The 22,046-nt window shown below is 41.4% G+C and overlaps 1 protein-coding gene across 4 annotated transcripts in view; it reads left to right on the top strand.

The window, feature by feature from the left end:
- Positions 1–22,046, top strand: part of SGCD (sarcoglycan delta) — a 322,812-nt gene that overhangs the window by 289,810 nt on the left and 10,956 nt on the right. The gene's annotated exons all lie outside the window — the stretch shown is intronic.

The following is a 22,046-nucleotide window of genomic DNA, read 5'->3' as shown; positions in this document are numbered from 1 at the left end:
CTAATAAATTATTGACTGAATCTCCTGATATTTCCTGACCAAGAGGGCTGTAGGGGTTTGCCTCAATACTCTAATTATCCTTCCTTAGAAAAAGAAAGAGAGAGAAACATGAAAAAAACTCTCCAGAAGGACATCTTGTCCTTAGATCTTAGGTTGCAAACTCTCCTTTGCTGGAAACTGCTGGGGATGAAGCAATCTTCAGGCAGCTGAAGTTGTGCACGAGTGCTGCAGATTTGCTGTGGATGCACAGAGGTGGGAGAGCACCTCTCATGAACTCTCGCTGCTGTGATACCAGGGATAGTTGTGGCCCAGCTAGATCACTGTGGAAGACAAAGAATATCCCATCTGCCTTTCCTTGGGTCTATCTCTGTCTTTCAGTTTCTCTCAGGAAACCCTCTAATTGTTCCCATTTTGCACTCTGGGGCTCATAGGTCCGACAGCAAGAGCGAGGGTGGTGTGATTCGGTTTGATATGAAAGTTTGTTCTCTTTCTCCATGCACTGGCTTTAACCCTGCCTTGTGGTTTTCCCAGTTTTGGTACACTTCCTTTAAAGAAAGGGGAAACATGGTCTTTGCTCAGCCTGACCTGCAGCTGCCAGGTCAGCTCCAAGTGGTGGAAGGAGCCCCGTGAGGGCAGGGAGCAGTGGGACAGGGCACATGCACCCTCCATTTCTCTGGGCAGAACCAAGCAAATGAAGGCATCAGTGAGTGGGTGGATTTCTAGGTGAAGTCTGGGTGACAAGGGCTTTTTGGCATAGCCCATGTTTACTGACAATTTCAGAAAATGAATAAATAAATAAATAAATGCAAGATCGTGGTTAAAATATCCAGCAGCATCTCTGTAACCAGGTCCTATTTTGAGTAGTGCAAAAGAGATGCAAAATTTAGGTCCAAGTTTGTGGTTACTTAGGACTTTTCTAAAGATAGGAGGGGAAAATAATACAAATAAGTGTAGGGTGTCATATTAGAGGGGACAAATGTGAATTAAAATGGTCTTAATCTTATTGAGTATACTTCTGTTCCAAAGAAAATTAAGCTAAATGAAATTGAGATGAATTAATGGTAGTATCCATGCAAGAGATTGATTCAGTATATTTGATCTACTTTAAAAAATGTTTTTATTTCACTATGTAGAGAGCTGTTAGGTAACCAACTTCATTTGAAATTAGTGGACTCGGTGAAAAAAGTCCTGTAAAAATCTATTGGATTATCTTGGTTTGGTTTTTGTTTTGGTTTTTTTGGGGGTTTTTTAAGGAAAATTATTGAATAACATTTACCTTGGGGAAAAAAGTCCCACAGGGTCCTAAAATATTTTGTGTGCTTCTGACAATTTTATCTTGGCAAAAATAAATGTTTTCTCCACCATCCTGAGAAGGAAAAAGCCAGTGGTTGCACTGTATTGGGAAAGCAAGTTTTCCCAAGAACAAATCCTCTGTTCCTCCCCGAACCAAGAACTATCCATCTGTCTCAACATGTTGGATCATTGGCTGCTTCTTAGACAAAGTGGTGCCTTTTGGGGGCAGTACAGAGTTAATAGCGAAAATAATCTTACTCTGAGGGGAGATTTTTTGGTTCCTTCCTATTTTGATAGCAGAGCATGTGCATAAGGTGTCCTTTTTGCCTATTTATAAAGAAGCTGCAGTGACATGGGACTGGATGAGATGGCAGCCTATGGGTCCCAAGGTGCTGGGAAAGCAGCATTGAAAACACACACTCAGTAGCTGGCTTGACTCTAAAAGACCTTTTTCTGTAATAAATAGTGCAAACTTTCTTTACTCCTTAGGCTGAAGTTCTCAGGTGGAAAGTGCACATTCAGCTGCTTCAGGCACCAGCAGCCTCCCTCTCTCTTCCTGGACCAAACAGTTGTGATTAGTTACGTGATTTATCCGTTCGCTCTTCTCACCTCCATACGGATTCCTGCTTTTTTGTTAGACTCCAAAGTGAGGTGGCAGCCACTGTTGCTATGGTAAAGTGAGGAGACCAACTGCTCCTGTCACCACTGAGAGTCAGGACACCTGAATGTCTTCCTTCCCTTCCTCCTCTCTCCTTAACAGTCTGAATTTCCCAAGACAGGCAGTATGCTATTGTGCCAGTCATTTCTGTTTCTTTCCTTCTTTTCCTCCCATATCCCAAAGGCCTTCATCTGTGCCCATGTACCATAACTGACACAGCCCAAGTTCTTGTTCTCAGCAGACTTTGTCCTCGTTTAGCTGACAAATGGTCTTCGGTTCATAATTCAGCTGTTAGTGAGTCAGTGGCTCTAGAAGGTGGTCACTGTCCTGGTGGGCCTCTTTTCTCAGTGTCCTTTTCAAAATACTGCAGTGGATTAGATGGAGACAGTTCTGGTGGATAAATGTGTGTAGCCTTTTCCTTGCATGCTAAGCCCATTACAAGGCTGCAAGAATTGATTTGGTGCTTCATTTGAGCCAGGTCTGGACTTTGCTGCTGAGTCTTCTCAGGAGGTTCTGTCCCTTGCTGCAGACAGACCAATGTGTCCTAAAACAATCCTGTTCAGTGTGCCCTGTGGTAGAAGTGCCAGAGCTCATAAATGTCTTGTTTAGTGGAGGGTGTAATTAACTTTCCTACCCATGCTCTAGAATATTCTTTAATAATGACCGGAAAACTAGAGATGGCTGACAAATTATTTTATATACTTCTGCGAACATTTCTATGTTTTTACTTATTTAAAGTAATTTTAGACACCCAGATGTTTTGGTTGTTGTTCATTGGGTTCTAAACTGGTCAAAAACAGTAAAAAGGAAAGCGAACAATTTCAAATTATTTTCAAATGCTTGGAATGTTTAACTTTGCCATCCTGTATCATCCCAAAATAGTTTAAGGGGAGGGCTTGGGAGATTTGTTTGGACATTGAAATATTTGTACTCATCTGCATTGACTCTTTTTAAAGCAGGTTGGTGCCTTCGGCATATGTTAATGTGATTGCTTGTGTATAAAAGTCGAATTCAATATGACCTTTTCTCACTGGATTATTTTAGTAGCATCCAAGTAACTTGTCAAGAGCCTGTCTTGAGAGCCTCTCCTTGACACTGGCAGGAATCACCTGCCTTTTTCTATTTATCTTCTTCCAAAAAAAGCAAATATGTGCCAACAGAAGTTGTCCATCAAACACAAGATCAGCACTCTTCCAAGGTGAGGGATAAAGGCTGGACAATGAATAAGGAAGAAGGGAAATAGTTTGAGGAGAGAGGATTAAAAGGAGGGGAGGAGTGCTGTGTTTGAGTATCCACCCCCATCCCTCAGCTCAGAGCCAGTGTTAAGCACCTCCCCAGTGTCCAGGTCATGCTGGGCAGGGGCACCCACAGCATAGAAAGTTGCTTTAGAGTATTTCTGTTCCCAGAGTTAAATAAAAAGAAATCAGACAGCGTGAAATTCACTCCATGAGGGGGCAAGCACACACCTGGAATTCATCCACAGATATCGTAGGTTAAAAATGCAGTAAATCACTCATCCAAGGCCAGGAAACCAAGGGATGACTGTTTTTTCTGTAATGCACAAATACATTTAAGGGAGAATTAATCCCTTGGGCTTAAAGGGGTAATTCTTGACCAAAGTTAATTATGAAGCACTGGAAGTACGAAATGGCAGATGAAATGTGCTTGCAGCTTGGTTTTATTAGAGCAATTCTACCTTACAATGTACAGAACTGAACTACCCAAATAGTCCAAGAGAGACCTATTAAAACAAAAAACAATTTAAATACAGTGCTCGGCTAACGTAACAATACTCATTTCGAAAAACAATAATTCTTGTCAGATTAAGGTTTCTCTCAGCTGTGTTTCACAAGGCAGCATAGATAAGTAGGAACATATATAATGTTTCTGTCTAAAACCCATTACATTAATAAAGATTAAGAGAATAAAAATTAGAGCAAATGCAAAAAATGAATGGTATGAAAGAGGAAGTTATTGGTGAGAAATGAAAGTAATTTATAAAGACTAGTGTGTGATACTGAAACACTGTTTAGTTCACAACAAACACTTGTGGATTCCTGTGAGGTGTCAGCAAGGGGGAAATAACCAATGTACCTTTGTATTTAGCTGGTGTTATTTTCCGATTGATTTGCCACGAAGGATGCAATTTTTTTTCTTTGTTATACCAGTGCAATCACAGTAATTTTGGTAGTCCTTACCAGCTTAAAAAACAAGAGACTTTTTTTCTTGGGACGAGCTTTACCTCCCACATTGTAGCACTGTTATCATATGATACAGATGAGTTGGATTTATACAACTATCTCCATTAAAGTCAACACATATCTATTTATATACAACTAAAATGAGAGACCAGGCTCCTGGTTTCTAAACTTCAAGCTAATTTGGGTGGCCTTATGAGTCATAAGTTTCTTTGTTTGGCAGAGCTCCTCATCACTCCATTTTCTTATCGAGGACACCACATCTGATCTAACACTTTTCCCATGAGAGTTAACACTTCCTGAAACTCTTGCTGTTGAATGAGACTTTCTCACAGCAGAAGGCACACTACAGCCACCTTGCTTCAGTCTTTCATCCTGTTCACATCCCTCCAAAGCTGCTACCTATCCTCTTACATAGACAAGCCACAGCCCTCCCAAATCAAGGGCAGTCTTTTATGGGCTTCTTGTTCATGGTGCATTAAGACATATTTCACTATTGGATGTAAGACTTGGAGTTAAGGAGGCAGTTGATTGCTGGATCATTACATTTGTTACGGTATTTCTGTTGCAAAAAGGAGGAGAGAAGGGATTGTCGTTCCCTTTTCTTACTCCAGCAAATCTCTTAATGGCCTTCATCTCTTTCATACCCAGCACCAGATAGGGGGGATTTAGCTCTTGGTGTCCTTTTCTTCCCTGTTTTTAGAAAGTGAAGCCTAGATTTGGATGAGCTGCTCAGGAGGCACACACCTGGGAAGTGGTAGAGGTGTTGACAGAGCTTTGCTGATTTATCCCAGATGGATAAATCATGGCCCTTCCCTGTCCACAGTGCTGCTAATAGCATCTGTCCATAGACAGGCAGATCCTCTTCACAGAGGACTAATGGACAGTGAAGGCAAGCTTGGCAGGAAGGGGAGCTTGGCAGGAAGCTGTTTTGAACACAGTATATTGCTGAAGTGAAAAATGAGATAGTCTCAAGCTTGGGAAAAGAGGCAAAGCAGTTGGAATTGGTGGTCAAGCAGCCTGCAGGGTGTGTGTGGGTCTTCCCAGAGGCCCTCCTGTCCCCTATGCTCCTGGCATGGGTGGTTGCAAGAGCCTACATATTCAATCAAAGCTATGTGGTCCTTCAAGTGAGAACAGGAGTAGGAATAGGGAAGAAAAGGACAGATTTCTAAAGGCAATGCTGCCAAACAGCACTGCTTATGAGGTAGAGAGCAGTGAAAATATCCCTCTCATTTCCTAGTTGATACACCACATGATGTAGGAAGATAGACAAGATTCCTCTTCTTCTGCATATAATTAAGCTGCATAATTGCAACTGGAGCAATGGCTCCAGACAGAAACCAGTTTAACTTTTTCTGAGCCCTGAATAAAACCCAACAGCCAGGTTCATTATTCTCTCTCTGCATTCATTCTGTAGGGGTTTCCTAACGCAAACAAAATCTTTTCCTGGGAGATATTAATCGTCAATCCTGGCTGTTATCTCAGATTGAATACCTCTCTTGTATACAAGATCTGTATCCTGCCCAGGTACATTGTGCCTGGGTTTGTCATTAGCTTTCAACGGCAGAACATCACTTGCTCCACAATCAGAGCATTCATCTAACCTTCGAGTGCTGCTCACAAAGGTGTGTGAGCCAGAAGTCCTCTGGGACCTGAGAGAAACCCCATCAGTGTGACCAATCTGTACAGTCAGACGTGCACATGTATCCATTTGAATAACAAAAAAGTGAGCTTGTTTTGTTTTTTTTAACTCTCTGTGCAGCACACCGCTAACCTTGAGTAGAAAATAGATGCTAATAAATGTGAGGTCTTAAAAACGTGAATTATAGCCATTTCACACTCCACAGCTGACTCACATTGGTGAAATGGCTTAATACTTAATTACGATGCTTGTCCTTCTCTCAAGTGCAGATGACATTCCTCAGATAGATTTTGCAATGACATCTGTGGAAATAAGTTGTGAAACTAATTAGTTATTCATATACTACAGAGTATTGACTATGCACTGCTTAAAAGGATGTGGTAACACCTCTAACATGATGTATCTGTCTAGTGGGTTAGTCTGAGATGGTATTTTTGGAAGGTCTTATAGAAAATGATGAAAGTACCCTTTAGCCTTATAGAAAATGTTGCTTTTCATTTACATTTTGATAATGATTAAGGAGGACTGCCATGTTCCAGAGTGACATACCTTACAGCTTGTGCCCTGGCAGGAATACCTGGTCTGCAGGCTCTAAGGACTGTTTTTGAGGTGTCAGCTGTAATAAGGTCTGCAGGTTATTGACTGACTGCAACCGTAAGTGCCCTAAGAGCAGTCATTACACAGCTATCCAGAAAGGTGGGCAGGCAAACCGTTTTGAGGGGGTGTAGTAAGTGCAACTTGGGCAACATATTTCCCTTGCTGCAGAGTCTGGCTGATGCTGCTGTTCCACAGGGCAGTCGGGAGATGCTGCACCAGGAATAAGTTGCTGTGCTGCTCTGGGATGCAGCACTTATCATGCTCTGTGAGAGGTGCAAAAACTATTATTTTATCATAACATTTGTACTTGAGATAGAGCTATTTGTACCAAGGATATTGAGCATGAAATACAGAAGTAAATAGAAAGTTGGCAAGGAAAGTACCTTACCCACCTATCACTGTGATCCCAATCCTTTGCAAATACTGTGATGTTTAGGATGTAATCATGTTCAAAATGACTGAATAGCTCCGAAGCGAAGGAGATTTTCCTTTGAACACTGTTCTTATCTTAAAGAAATGAGACGAATATAATCCACTGAGCACCGTGTTTGCTTTTTGGTAGAAAAATACGTGGTTTTCTTTAATATTTCTCTCCATCCGTCTCTCCAGCTGTGTATCACATTTCTAAAACCTCAAGTGAAGAGCAAAGCAGGCAAAATAAAAATCCTTGCCTTATTCAGCACTCAATACCCACTTTTAAGAAGGACTATCTCCCTGCTAAGACTTCACCCATGAGCCTGGGAACTGTCTGGCAAACTGAGCTCCACATTCCCGCCGTGCAGAGCCCGGCACAGGAACCACAGCTGGGGTTTCTCCTGCTGAACTGCAGCAGTTAAAACCCAGAAAACCAGCTTCCTTCAAACCCAGGATTTAACATGGACTTCTCATTAACCTGGTTCAAAACAGAGAAGGACAGTTTAGATGCTTTCCTGCCCAAGTGAGGAATTCCTCAGGGCTTTGTTTCCTACTGCCCTGTGCTGGTGCCAGAGGGTTTGGCTGGATGACAGCAATAATACTTATTTGTTAGTTTGAATGAGGTACTTGGAGCTATACAAGTCCACTGCGATTAAAAAGGACATTTTTACAAATACATTAATGGTACTTTAGACTGTAGTCAGGAATCAATAGCTGTTGCATAACCTTATTAAAGAGAGGAGAAAAATGTGTTCATAACTACAGTGGGATCCTTAATTTTGAAAGCAGTGTTTTGTATGCTTATTAAGAGAAATCATAAATATTCACTGTGACTATGGAATTTTTATTCTGAATTTGTTTCATGTGGAATAGAGTTGTTTCCTTAGGCCAAACAGGAGTATCTGTGTCCTTTCATCATGAATTGATTTCATCTTTTTAATGTGTGGTGGCTGCTATTGCTGCTGCTCTGCTCCTCTTGTATTCTGCAGTATGAATTTATCCCATGGATTATTGTGGCACCTCTGGGTGTTTTGAATTGTAATAATTTCTGAGCAAGTAACATTACTGAGTTCATACTAAAGGAATGTCACTCCCAGCTCTCAAGTGGTGTTTGGCCTCAGCTCTGCACGTGGCTCATGACAGCCCCTTAATAAAAATGACTCATCAGTCAGACCCCTGCACAACCCATAGTTGTCCCTCAGTCTCTAGTTCATCTAGAATGATAAGAATATATTCTCAGAGTGTGAGCATTAGCTGTGTGCTGCTGTGCACCTTCTGGGCTCAGCAGTGAGTTGTCTCAGCAGTGCTGGACTGGGGAAGGTCAGTGACCCATCTTGCACCTTGTGAACACTCGTGTCCCAGGAAGGGAGGAAATAGAAATGCAGAAGCTACTTGTGCTGGCAGCACAGGCAGAAGCTGGCAGGTCGTTCCTGTTTCTCGTCTCCATCTTAGGAAAGTTGAGACTTCACCGCCTCATTTCCAGGTTCTGCTGACACTCTGAAGCTGGCAGTCCCCTGCTCTGCTTCCCAGCTGAATTGGCATTGGAGTGACTCACTCTAAAAAAAAAGAAGCATTTTTTTGAGGCCTGACGTGTGAAATCACTGTATTAAAGGTGAAGCATTGCTGGTTTGAATACCAGCCACCATTTCATCCGTCAGCAGAGGTGGCTGCTATAAATACATACCCCAGTACATACACACAGCTTTGCTGGCAAGTAAAATAATGCCCTGATTCACTTCAGCTGTGCAAGGACATCGTGTCCTTGGATGAAAGAAAACAAACTTAAAATCATGTATTTCACGTGGTGTCTTGTGGCTTCAGGGCCATGAAGTAGATGAGGAACCAGAAATTTTAACCCAGTAATAGTCAAAAGCAGGTGAGTGGCCTCAAGAAAATTCGAAAAAACACACTAGAAATACAGCTCAGATCTCCAGAGAGGAGGAGAAAATCCCCCAGGGTGTGGGCAGTAGGTGCAGAAGGAGAGGAGCTTTGCCCTGGGTTAGGGTCACAGGAATGGGTGTCAGGATCTTGAGACCCTCCTGGCACTTGTTCCTCCAACTGAAACTCAGCTGCCAGTCTGTGTTTCTCATGTTGAGTAGACCTCAGTTCATGAGTTATCTCTTGCTTTTCACAATACAGAAAGAAAAACACATTTTCTCCCTCTTTGCCTGGTTTCATGTCATTAAGGAAGGCTGTTGGAAAGCTGGCTGAGGACATGTTATAAAGTGGCACAGGAGAATCAGGCAAGAAAGTAAACTAAAAAACTCCGAAGTTAGGCCATCAAGGATCATAAAAGAGGTTGTAAAGCAGAGGGGAAATGGCCTCCTGGTGAGTTTGAGAACAGCTGAGAGGACTGGATAATGAGGGGATGTGCTGCTCTAAGGAGATGTTCCCTGCCAGTGAACTCAGTGAAAATCTGCTTATATTTGATATAATAAGGGCAAAAAGCAAGACACAAAGGGTTTGCGCTGCTAGTGCTGAACTGTGTGGCAGTGATAAAAATATGTCATGTCCTGTCCACTTCCTTAAGTGTTAACATTTTAAAACATAGAGAAAGAAGTAAAATAAAATGTCAGTTTAGGGGTTTTTTATATTAAGGATTTGCTGTCTTAACTTTAATGAAGGAGTAATAAATAAAAATGGATATTAATGGAAGGTTATTAAAGCTGTTCATTTTGATAGAAAATATGCAGTATCTTCTCCTGCAATGCCAGAGGTTAAAGATTATTATTGCCTCCTAAGGTTTCTGAAATTAAATTCTTTCTCTTATGAACCAAAAGGTATGATTGAAAATGTGTGCATGTGAAATGGTATGTAATAAATTCATATTGCAATAAAAGTCTCTTTAGAAAAACAGGATATCTTACAAGAATCAGATGAGGAACTCTGTCTAAGGGGGGAAGCTTTTTTATAAGCCATTCTGGAAACTCAAATGCTGCCAGGAGGATCACCCGGAAAGCACACAGCAATTTCTGAAAAGGTTCTGAGCTTGCAGCCCGAGGTTGAAACCCATGGTTCCCTGGGTTAAAAACTAGTTGACTTTAACAGACTTTTTTCTGATTTATGCATTTCTAATTAATTACAAATGACATTTCTGACAGAGTCTTTTAGGGTACATAAATTAAGTCCTTCGTAACTGCTGTTTGTTTCTTTCTAAAGCCTCCAAATCTCACACTACCAGATAATCAATTCTTGTTCCCCTGCAGCAGAAGGATCTGTGCACAGGGGAAAAAGCCAACCCCAACCATATGGTGCCAGGAGATTTGGGAAATGCATCTCTGCTTCTCACCAAATCCGAGCCCGTAGGTGAATATCCCACCACAGGCAGTGGCTTAATTCACTAATACCTTTTGAAGAACAGAAACGTTGGCCATGTGGGATAACCATTATGGTATTGGTGTTACTATTAATAGGCTAAATTCTGCAGGCAGTGCTTTGCCTTTATTCCAAGAGCAGATCCCACGAAGTCATAAGATAACGATGGCCTCACACAGCACATTGTGTCCCTTGGTCACTACTGTATAACTCACTTCAACATAAATGGATATTAATGGAAGGTTATTAAAGCTATTCATTTTGATAGAAAATATGCAGTATCTTCTCCTGCAATGCCAGAGATTAAAGATTATTATTGCTTCCTAAGGTTTCTGAAATTAAATTCTCTCTCTTATGACTCAATTAATGATTGAAAATGTGTGCTTGTAACCACACACACTGGTAACCTCAATGTACATAATCACACTGTATATGTTTCTGCAGGAACTGCACATCTGGATACAACCCAGGTCCTGAATTCAGCCCCGGGTTCTGGCAGCTGCCTTAGAGTGGGCCTTGGCCCATTTGTGCCCTGTATGTTTCCATAAATGCTCAGTTTTATCTATATGGGATCAAACTGATTGTATGAAGAAGAGAGTAATTTGTCATTTACTTAGGCTTAGTTCCTCATCCCCACCATTAGTTCATGCCTAAGCCTTTGCAAAAAAACCAACAAACTTACTGAAAACATCAAGGACAATACTGCTAAAGAGGTGAAAAATGGAACACTAAACCTCTCCTAGTACTTTCCTGTTCTTTCCTGCTTAGCGTGTGACAAATTTTCTAAAACACCCACTAAATAGGTTGATTTTATGGGTTCTCAGTTGAACAGTAGGGCACCATTTAATCTCTCCATCCATTGGCATTATGCTGAACAGTGAGAGAGGACCAAGCAATGAATTTGTCAGAACATTTTGCAGAGCTCTGAGGTACAGAGCATTCAAACAACATCACACCAGGAGTCTAAATCTATGAGTCTAGAGGTTACTTACAGATAGAAAGAATAAATCAAGCAATAGAGGATGCCTATAAAAAAAGGATGCTGCCTTTCAAATGAAGACACTTCAGAGTTCATCATAAACCTCTGACATATATTCAGTCACTCTGCTTGCTGTCACCGTCTGAAATATATTTCAAGGTGCCTGCATATTTTATGCTGTAACCTCTAATAAATACATGCACATTTTCAATGATGTTGCATCATACCTTGTGAGCTGATGTGACTTGAAAGGGAATCGCTGTCAGTGGAATGGGAGCTCTGCAGGCAAAGGTGCTCAGATACACACTAAAGGTGTTTCTCTGACTCATGCAATATGTCTAAATGTCCCTGAAATACCAAAGAGATTGTTGGTTTCATAATCATCTCTTTGAGGAAGATTTCCTCTAGCTGGATGCCAGTTCCCTAAGTGAAGCAAAGAACCTTCAATCCCCTCAGAGTCTGGCTTTCCTAGGCCAGGCTGTGGTAGGTTACAGCCCCGACTGACCTGCCAGTGGGACTGTTCTGCAATAAACAGTTCTACAGCAAAATAAATGCTTTTTTTGGTTTGAATTTCCAGGGGGAAAAAAAATATTGATATAAACAAAAGCAATATCTCTGGCTGAACTTTTACTTAAGAGTGATGAATAGCAAAATTAGCCTTCAAGAGCCAGAGTGAAATTTCAGCAGAGCCACTGAATACTTAGGTATAATGGTTGTCTTGCTCCTCAAATGGAGATTATGGCTCTCTTGAAAGAACAATTGCAGGACTTTTGTAGGACCAGTACTTAAAACTGACCATCCCTTAATTTTTAGTATATGTCAGGAATTAACAGTGTGGCATTGATTTATGGAGCTATCCAGGCCACTTCTGCAGAGCTTCTTTCTTTTCAGAGATAAGTATTCTGGGAAGCTGCTAGTATATGTGTTATCCATCAGGACCCGTCAGCCACTCTCCATATGGTTTGCTGCAGAATGCAAAATTATTCTTAAAAGTGTCATTTTCAACAGTTCAAGAAATGCATTTTCTGAAAGAGAGATTAACAGTGAAGCAGAGCAGGCAATAATTATTATTAGTCTATATTTCCAAAAGTAACTGAAGACATTTGAGTACCTGAGATATTTTTTTTTAAAATGCTTGACTTTTCAGAAGTAGGATGGTCCATACTGTATAAATATCAGCGGTTCACAAGCTGGTCATTTTTAAACAGAATGTTGGACAATTCTGGCATTTTCTACTTGATTGGAAAAAGAAAAATAGAGGAACCAAACTTAGAAAAAAGTAAAATAGCTGATGCTTTAAGTACTTGTGGTCACTATAAGAATGTGCAGACTTTGCAAATCTGACTCAACTACTTGAAAAATGATGGGATCTACTTTCAGTGAAAGGCTGAGGCATGGAGAAGAGACTGGGATAATCATTTATCCCATGAGAATAGTGCAGTGTCTCCCTGTGGCGTGCCACTGAAATTCTTATAAAAGACCATGTAATCTTGGCTTCAAGATATGTCAGCATTACCCTGGTTTTTTAACAGACTTATGCAAATATGCATAAGTTCTGTATGTAGTAAAAGAGAAGTGATGCCTTGAACTTGTTCTTTGATGGGCTTATCTGCCTTCTTTTGGCATTAAAGTTACCATGATGCCAAAGTCTGAAGAGTTTAGTTTATGTAAATTGGAGACTTTGGAGACTGTACAAATTGTATAGATGGGTAGATTCAGTGGATGGTAGAAGAGCTATTTTCCATTCCAAACCTGAATATACTGATGGAGATGGTGAAGCTGTTGTGTTTCTGAGGGTTATAACTTTGAGTGATCTCTTGGAGATGCTGGATTTGACCATGTGTAAATTCCATTCTCTTGTGATGTGGGAGGCCCTCATTACTGGGGAGTTAATGAAGCTCCATGTGACTGGGCAGGCAGAGCACCTACCACACCATGCTATTGAGCTCAGAAACACTCTGGCAGTTTTGCCATTAGCACAGCCCAGCTTTTCCTGTACTGCCCTCTGCCAATATAAGTATTCCGGAGCTGCTATTATATATATTCATCTATTATATATACTCAGGCCACTAGCATGTGTCTCTACGTTTTTCCTGAAATGCTGCTTTTTTTTTTTTTTTTACCAAAATAGGAGAGTTTAGAGAATTATTTGAATTCTATTTCTGTATTCACAGCACAGTGAGAGCGAGAGCTGGATGTCACAGTCCCAGGACAAGCTGTGTTCCTCTCCCTGAGTCCATTCACCAGGTCCTTACCCTTTTGGAGTGGGATGCCAAAGGTGTCCCATTTCTGCACTATGCCCTGTGAGACCCCTTGGTGAACAACACAGAGCAGTATAGAAATGAAAACACTGGCTTTGACACTGAAGGGGGACATCCCAGGTAATGGGCAGCTTTGCATGGGATGATTTACCCTCCCACGTTGTGTGTTGCTCCAGGTAGAAACATTCCCCATGAATCAGCTGTGCAGGTATGACTGAACTCAAGGACTGGATTTCTGCTCCTCAGCAGTAAGTGTTCACAGCACAAGTGTGACAGGCCCCAGTAGTAGCTTTGACATCTCCAGCAGCAGAAAGGACTGGTAAAATTGCCTCAGAAGAGCTCACGGTCTCACTTGCCAAGCCTGGTGCCTAAAGTGCAGCCTAGTTCGCTCTCTCAGTGGAAAGCAAATAGAAAAATCATTTTCGCAGTGCCCAGCAATGTTTATCTTCCAAGTTGGCTGGCCTGCAGTGACATTAGTGTCCCCAGAGCTTCTGAACTTAATCATTTCCAGTTGCTGCTTGCCTGCTTGAAGCGGACCTAGACCACCCTCCACTGTGTTCCTCCTGCCAGTCACTATGGGAACAGCAATCAAAGCTCATATTTATGGCTCTGTAGATGTCCAAGGTCACAGAGCACAGGTCTAGTGGGAACAATTAAAACAGACCTGTCCAGTTATATCTCTTTAAGCTCTCCCCACATTACACCTCTAACTAGAGCAGTAAAGTTAAAGCAGCATGACTGGCAGGACGTAGCTGCTTTATAGAAGATGTCCTTTAGAGAGGTAAAGATACTCGGGATACTGTGGAAGCATACTAGGAGTGAAGTCAGCATCGCTGGATAAAACCTGACCCCAGATTTGAATCCTCATTCCAACTGGCAGAGCTGTGCCCTGCCACAGCCAGTCATGCCCAGCAGCCTTGGGCAGAAATGCCCACTGGAGCAGCCCATCTCTCTGCAGGCTGCAGGAAGGCAGCTCCTACCTCATCCACCATGGATGCTGCTGGGATGAAGTTGTTTGAACTCTTCTGAAGTGGCAGAATATGTTTATTCTGGTTTGGGGGGTTGTGTGGTTTTGCCCTGGGTGCTCCTTTACTGTCGTCACCTATACACTAAAAATTGCAAATGTGCATTTTTAGGGTAGCAGCAAGTGTTTTTTGTACCTGGTTACTCACTCTACAGCAGAACACAGGGGAAAAAAAGAGGACCACAGAAATAATTGAAATGAGATGGAGGGAAGATCTGCAGTGAACTTAATATCTGAGGAACAGAGAAGTAATTCTTTGGCAATTTCTAGGTTTTGTAAGAGGCAGCTGTCTCTTCCTTTCTAAGCCAGGGTCATGTTCTATTGAGGAACCTATGTGATGGGACTCATGATCCCATTGTCCGTGTTTTATTGAGTCTAGGGATGAAATAGGTTCCTTCCCTTGAGTGTTAATGTGGTTTGTTACATAGGAATGAAAATCATTTAGGCCAGAAGATCTAGCAGCAGATACCACAAGAAAGTGAGAGTGAGTTACCTCCTTTACATGCAATGGGCACAGAAAGATGCAACACCAGAAATTTAGAAACAGGCGAGCAGGCATGTAAATATCTTTACAAACCCCAGGCTTTTTAAATGGTCTTTTTATATTAAATATAGTTCCTTCCAATTCACTGCTAATTGAGTTTGGGTAACCAGGGTATGTTTGGCTGATGTTTTCTTACATAGGCTTAGTTCCAAAATGCTATGGATGAAACAAGTTCTTGCTGTGTATAATGCTGTGTAGACAAACCTGTGTCCCAAGCAAACAAGAAAATCAAAGGGGAGCAGGCACCATGTGCTGAAATGGACTCTCTGGTGGTGTGCATTGGGGCAGGGGCTGAGGCAGGAGAAAACCCAGGTGGACTCCCAGGCCACTGCCTCTCTGCCACCTCTAAATTACATTGAAATACAAATATTCACTGCCACAAAACGTTGGGATGCTGGAATGATGCATGAGCATGGGAATGTGTTTTAGAACAACAGCTGAAAAAATACTGCAGTTTCCATTTTGAAGCTTTGGTCTGGCAGGATTAAACAGTTCCCTGGCAGGTTGATGTACAGCCATGCGTTGGGGTTGTGGGTTCTTCGCCTTTCACTCTTCAAGTTTGGATCCAACTTGAAAAGTTGAATTTTGATGTCTGGACAACCTTAAATTCTGATCGTGAAAAATGAAAGAAAACATGGGAAACATTTGTATCATTAATGCTGGAAAGGGGGAACAGGAAGTAAACCACTTCACATGGCCCTCCCTACTGAGGAAATTTCTCTGAAGGAAATTTTCTGCTGTATTTCTCTGCTACGGATATGTAGATTTTCTGAGCTCTATATGGTTGGCTTGATATTCAGTGTCAAAACGAGATCTGTTAGGCTGACTCATTGCTCTGTTTTATCCCAGCAGTGGCACTGGGTAACACTGGCAAGTGGGTGGTGGTACTGGTTGAACTGGAACGTCCAGTGTTGAATGTGGCTCCTCAGTGTGGTGTGTGGGGGTGACTCAGATGTTCTCATTTCCTTGGAGCCACAGAGTGAGGGCTGGATTCACTGTTCTGGAACTGGAATTAACCACTCCTGGCTGCTGGGACACAGGGGTGTTACAGGGAATGCTGAGACTGGTGTTCTCTGTACTAGGGGGTGACAGGCCAGCCTTGGCACGCAGCACTTCTCTGCTATGGGGAGCAGGTGACATTTGCAAACCTGGCAGGTTGGCAGATTTGAATGGTAGAAATCAGGACATCTCTCACGCTCTGCTTCAAAGAACAGAAACACACCAGCATTTTAAAGAGCAGGGAAGACACACACTCCTGACTCCCTCCCTGCCCAGCTCCATGGTGGCTTTGGTTACTGACACAGAGGAAGATCATGGTAGTAATTTTCACTGGAAATTTAGATGTGGTGGTCGTCCATAGAAAATTGTCCGGATTCCACATGCACTGGAGAAACCTAAACAGAGTTAAGTTCTTGCCTATTTTATTTTTCCTCCTGTTACCTACCAAGCAGACAATCAATAGTGTTAATGTGACTGCTGAGACATACCATGGGGGTGCAGGCAATTCAGAAAAAGCTAGGAATTCTAGGGAAAAAAATATACCTTGCAGCTTTGCCTTTGTCACTTTGCTGTGTTGGGGAGAATTACTCCTCCTGGGCTGTGTTGAGCTATCTCCACCACTGCTACACTGCAACAAACCCAGGGACCACTGAATGCACTCACCTGTGGTCACAAAGGCTGTTCATCCTGTGGCTGGAAATTCAATTCCGGTGCTTCAGACACAAAGCCAGTTCTTCTACCTGCCTGACTTTTTGAAATCAAAATAAAATAGAGAAAAATGAAATGAAAATCCCAGGCAAAAAACTGTTTCTAGGAAGGAGTTATGCCACTGAGTGGTACAGAGGCATTTCTGACATCAGGGGTTTTTTTAATCCATTTCATTTCACCTCCATTTGACTTCTTACGTTAGTAACTAGAATTGTCTCTTTCTTACCTGCTAAAAAAAACATATAAAGTCAACATATTACAGTCAAAACACAGATTTGCCCAAGGAAAAACGGAAGGAACCTTATGGAAGTCAAGAAATGTTGAACATATTCTCACTTTACTGTCGTTGGCCCAAGGAGCAGGAGAGCTGATTTCTATACCTTCAAACAACTAAGGTCAACCACCTACAGCACGGATGCCAGCAATAGCATCTGGGCACATGTTAAATAGCATAAGGAGAGCCAAATGAGGGAATCAGAGCTTCCTGAGACATGCACCTCTGAGCAACAGCGTTTCATAGCTCCCAGTTCTCACCAGGTGAACAGGACAGGAATGTTCCTCACCTAAGTAAAGGTGGGTTCATGCCAATAGGGTCATCTCCCAGCATATGGTGAATTGTCAACACCAGGTTCAGTCTCTCTTGTAGTTAAGGAAAACATCATCTAGCATATCTCTCTCGAAAGATTGCCAAACCTTACCTTAAAATGCGTGTTTTACTCAGGAGTGATTATATGCAAAAGATAAACAGAAAACAGTTTTGTTTTTAGATGAAGATATATTGATGCTAAGAATTTGAAAATATCCTATTCCATGAATTAAAGAAGTCCCTTTGGAGAGACATCTCTATACTCTCTTTTTCAGCAAGTTGGGCTTTTTTTTTTCCTGATCTCTCTCTCTGCTCCTTTCCTCTCTCCACCCACCCACACAATTCCTTTATTTTCTTCTCTGCACCATTTCCCAACCTATTTTCTTTTGCATATTTGAAAGCAAGAAATTAGTTGAAAATCTCAAATAGCTGTAAGATTTTCATTTCTACGCTATCAAAGAACTTTGAGTCTGACTTCTTCAAATACTCCTCCTCCCTCCCATTGCCCTTTCAAACTCCTCTATGCTGAAAAAGTAACAGTAACCAGTCACAAGGAGTAGCACTGGGCCCCTCTCACAGTCTCTGTCCTTGGTGGCCTTGCCCAGTCCTTGGCTTTGTCTTAGTGTTACTCCAAAAGCAAGGCTGTGAACAAATGGCCTGTAGGGTGAAACACATCCCTAACTCTGAGCAGGAGCCAGCACATTTGAAAAGAAGATGGTGCAGTATTTTTGCATGATAATGGGCTGGATTTGAGGGGTTTGGATCATTTCTGTGACCTTACATATGCAGACATATAACCATATTGCTGATGTAAATTGTGACTGTGAAAGAGGCCACAACTTCGGCATATGCATCCCTCTACATTTACAATTTATGCATATTTACCATTCCTTAAAGTATACTGGGGACATAAAATGGTACATCTTCTGCATAAGAATGAAAAATAACTGCAAACCTGTTATATGGTCTATATAGCTCTGATCAGAGGGGGAAAAATGACTACAGATTTGTGGTTGACAGGTTTCAGAAAAGGTTCAACAGAGTGTGAAAATTGACATTTAGCAAATAACAATTCAGCCTTCATTTTTTGTGAAGCTGCTTGAAATAAACGGCAGGTTTTAAACAAAATGTTTGGTCAGTTGTTATATTGGATGTTGCTTGTCTCATTACTGCAGTTAATTAAAAGGGGGGACAATAAGTCAAAGCCAGAGTCAATAAGTTTGTTAATAAAGATTTAATTTGGTGGCATCATTATAAATTGACTGTACAATGAATGGATGTGCCACAGGAGTGTGAGTGTCTGAAGGTCTATAAATGGGTTTTCAGAAATAGCCATCAGGTTGTAGCCAATTTGTCATGCTAAATAAGCTCTTCAAATCCACTTAGGCAAGTGTGTACATGTTTCTGAAGGGTATCACCACTGAGTATATGATGCATACAGGCACACCTTTTTTTTCCAGCAGGTTTTTAATTCTACCATTTCAAATCCTTTTTAGCTTTGTTATCTCTATATTTCTCGTTGTAAGTGATTTACTATTAACTCCAGTCTTTTTAGAAGGAATAGAATAAATCACAGGAGAAGAGTAAATCATCACTGCAGATAGTGCTGTAAGCTGAACTTGTGAGCTATCCACATGAGATTTTAATCCACCTGATCCTTTTCCTTTATGGCTGACCAAACAGCAGGTAAAAATCCCATGACAGACAAACTTCAAAAAGAATTTTAAAAGGAAAATCTAGACCAACATTTCTTCTCTTCATCAAGCAGTTCTGATGCAGAAGACTGCATGCAAAGTACTGATGATAATGACTGCAGTATTTGCATAGCACTGCACCCCTGCCAGTAATCCTCTCATTCAAGTACGCTGGGTTATCACAGGAAAGTGATTTCTCTGTCAGTGATGACATGCTGGTCTGCTCCTCAGGATTATTTAACACTCTGAAAAACAGAAGAATAAGATAAAAAAATTACATCATTCTGCCTTCTTCCAAAGTAGAGCAGTAGATCAAACCATGAAGGTAGTGGAGAGTTGGTCCAAACTGACCCAGTGGTCAGCCACTGACTGCATATGACACTCACCCCAAGGTAGAGCACCATATAATGTCTCAGTTAATAAATACTGTATGAGTTAATACAACAAGTTTTAGCTAACTCAAGTATCCATCTTTACATTGGGTTTTATAATTTTAGGCCAACACAGGTGGCTTTTGTCCTCCTGCCACCACCCAGAAGCCAGTAAAACTTCAGGAAAAAGCCCATTTAAGCCTGAACTGTTCCCTGCAGGACAGCATTGCTCTCCCTGCTCCAGTGGCTCAGAGTTGCCTTTAGATTTGGTGGCCCTACAGACCTCCCTTGGGTTGTGTTATTCTCCTCCATGTTCACGATAGCAGCACTTCGTTAGCAAATGGTGTCAGTGGCCCCGAGGAAGAGCTGCAACACTTGATTTCTATTTCTTCTTCTCCTCCTTGGCACAGTGACAGTGCATCAAGATAATACCCAATCTTAGCGGCCTCTCCTGTAATTCTGCTTGAAAGGGTTTCTTCCAATTTATGCCTTTTAATTAGAAGCTTTCAGCCTATAATTAGAAACTTACACCAGCCCAACCTCTGCTTCTTAAAAAATGCATTTGTGGCTTAGGCAGTTATGGTAACATGAAAAGTAATTATTTACCACTACATGCGAAATGAAGATGGTCATTAATGCACCCAACAGGAGGAGGATTTTATTTTGTCTCTGTTTATTTTAATTTATTGCAATAAGTCACATAACGAAGTATATCAGACAAGCAAAAGAATAGGTGATTTAGGTAGCAGATCAGGCATGTCTTACTCCAAGTCTGTTTGTTTGCCATGTTGGGAGTGTAGGGAAGCTGTGGTTGGTGGGATCAGAGGCAGAACCACTCTGCAGCCCCAAGCTCTCTGTTTAGCCATGAGGGAATTTCCAGACCATTACTTAAGCAGTTTTGCCCCAGACTATGTAACTGGTGATAGGAGACGTTTAGTGGTGAGGTTTCTGTAATAAAATTAATTACTGGCTTTTAAGTGCCAGCCAGTGGCATCAATAGCAGCACTAAGCTGGAGCTCAGCCTGCTCTGTGATAATGTCATTTACTGTCCCACTTCTGACCATGCTAAGAGAGGGGGCATCTGTCCTTTGGTTTCCTCCAGCCAGAGCTTACTTTGCTCCTATATAGTGTCTCATATGGCTGTTTACTGTCAGAGATCATCCTGGAATGGTTTGGGTTAGAAGGGAAGTTAAGGCTGAAAGATGGAGCACCTCAGGATGGAGGTAATCCTGTAACCAGCTCACTGCTCAGGTGTCTCAGGCACAGTAGGGTTTTGGAGCAAGACCAATCTACTCACAATCCACCAGGTCTGAGGCGAGTGAAGTTGCAGTCATCTCTACACTTGAAATAGGAATCATGCTTTTAGCATCCCTGAATCCCTGCCCTGGGCACTTAAACTCATTATCTTCTTTAACCACATGTGTATTTGCCACACATAGTGTTCAACTATCTCCCAATTTCTATGATAATTTCCTTCCTTGATTTATAAGCAACAGAATTTTTTAATTATGAAGATGATTTTCATTTTCTCAGCCATAGCTCCACTTTGTTAAACATTAATCTTGTACCTTTTTCTTAGACAGTCTCTGCCCTTCATCAGTCCTCCAGTTCATAATGAAACTAGATCTCAATAGTATTACACAGTCATTTTTCTCCCTAGATTAATTTGATATCTTCTGTTTGATCTCAAACAAACATTTAGGACAACTTTACCAAATTACCTCATGTTCAGTAATTCCCTTGCTATAGCATGGTAGGCAATCAATTGTATTTTGACTTTTCTGTGTTTTCCTAGTTTTGGTGCTTTTTAGTGCTCTGAATAAGCTCAGCTAGTGCAAAGGGTGCTGGAAGTCTACAACGGGGTTTGCAGTGTGGTGGGAGGAACCGTATGTTGGATCTTTTCCTCTTGCTGAGGAATGGCATTTTTTTGGAGGTAAAGTGAGAGCTGGTTCCCACCTGCTTGGTACTGCAAGCCAGTACCATACCTACAAACTCCTCTGGTTCCTCATGTATCTAGACCCTCTCAAGGGTTATTCATATTACTTTCTCAATTCCTTTTTAACCTTGTTTTGACTAAGCTTTGTATAAAATCTCTTCAGCATCTGTGCTGCCCAAATGCAGAGAAGAAAAGTCGTTGAACCCCTTGGCATTTGAACCAGACTTATCTCTAGCTCAATTAGAAAACTGTGATTTCCAATAAAGCATCATTAGACCTCTGCACCTGTCAGCTCTCTAACACATTTAACTGGATTTTACTTAGGAATTAACCATCATTTGTGGATGATAGCTGAAAGAATTTTCATTCATTGTTCACAATTGGGAATTACGTGAGGCTTTGGACCCCCAGCCATAACAATCTGTTTCAGAGTATGGCTGCACAGGAATTGTCACTTATTAGATTTGCAGAATAAACACTGGAAACTGAATGGTGATACACGGTGTCAAACTAACCAGTATTTACAGCAATAGGCAGGATTTACAATTGGATGACATGATAATATATTCTTGTTTACTTCTGTAATTAATGTTCCTAAAAAAAATACCCTGGAAAGCTTCCATAAGCAAGATTTATTTCTGTTGATTGAGACTGTAATCAGATGTCCCAATTCAAACAGTAATTGGCGTGCTTCATTAACATGTAATTGAAAACAAGATTTATGTCAGTGCTAAGCAATAAATAACAGGGATACATATTTTCTTATTAGTGATGGTCTCTTCTGTAAGCTCTCAGAGTACTTGCTGCTTTTTTATTGTGCCATTTAG

Source organism: Chiroxiphia lanceolata, chromosome 15 (genome assembly GCF_009829145.1).
Source record: "Chiroxiphia lanceolata isolate bChiLan1 chromosome 15, bChiLan1.pri, whole genome shotgun sequence".
In the NCBI taxonomy this organism is placed as follows: domain Eukaryota; kingdom Metazoa; phylum Chordata; class Aves; order Passeriformes; family Pipridae; genus Chiroxiphia; species Chiroxiphia lanceolata.
Note: the sequence above shows the minus strand (reverse complement) of the source record. Positions and strands in the feature narration are given on the sequence as shown.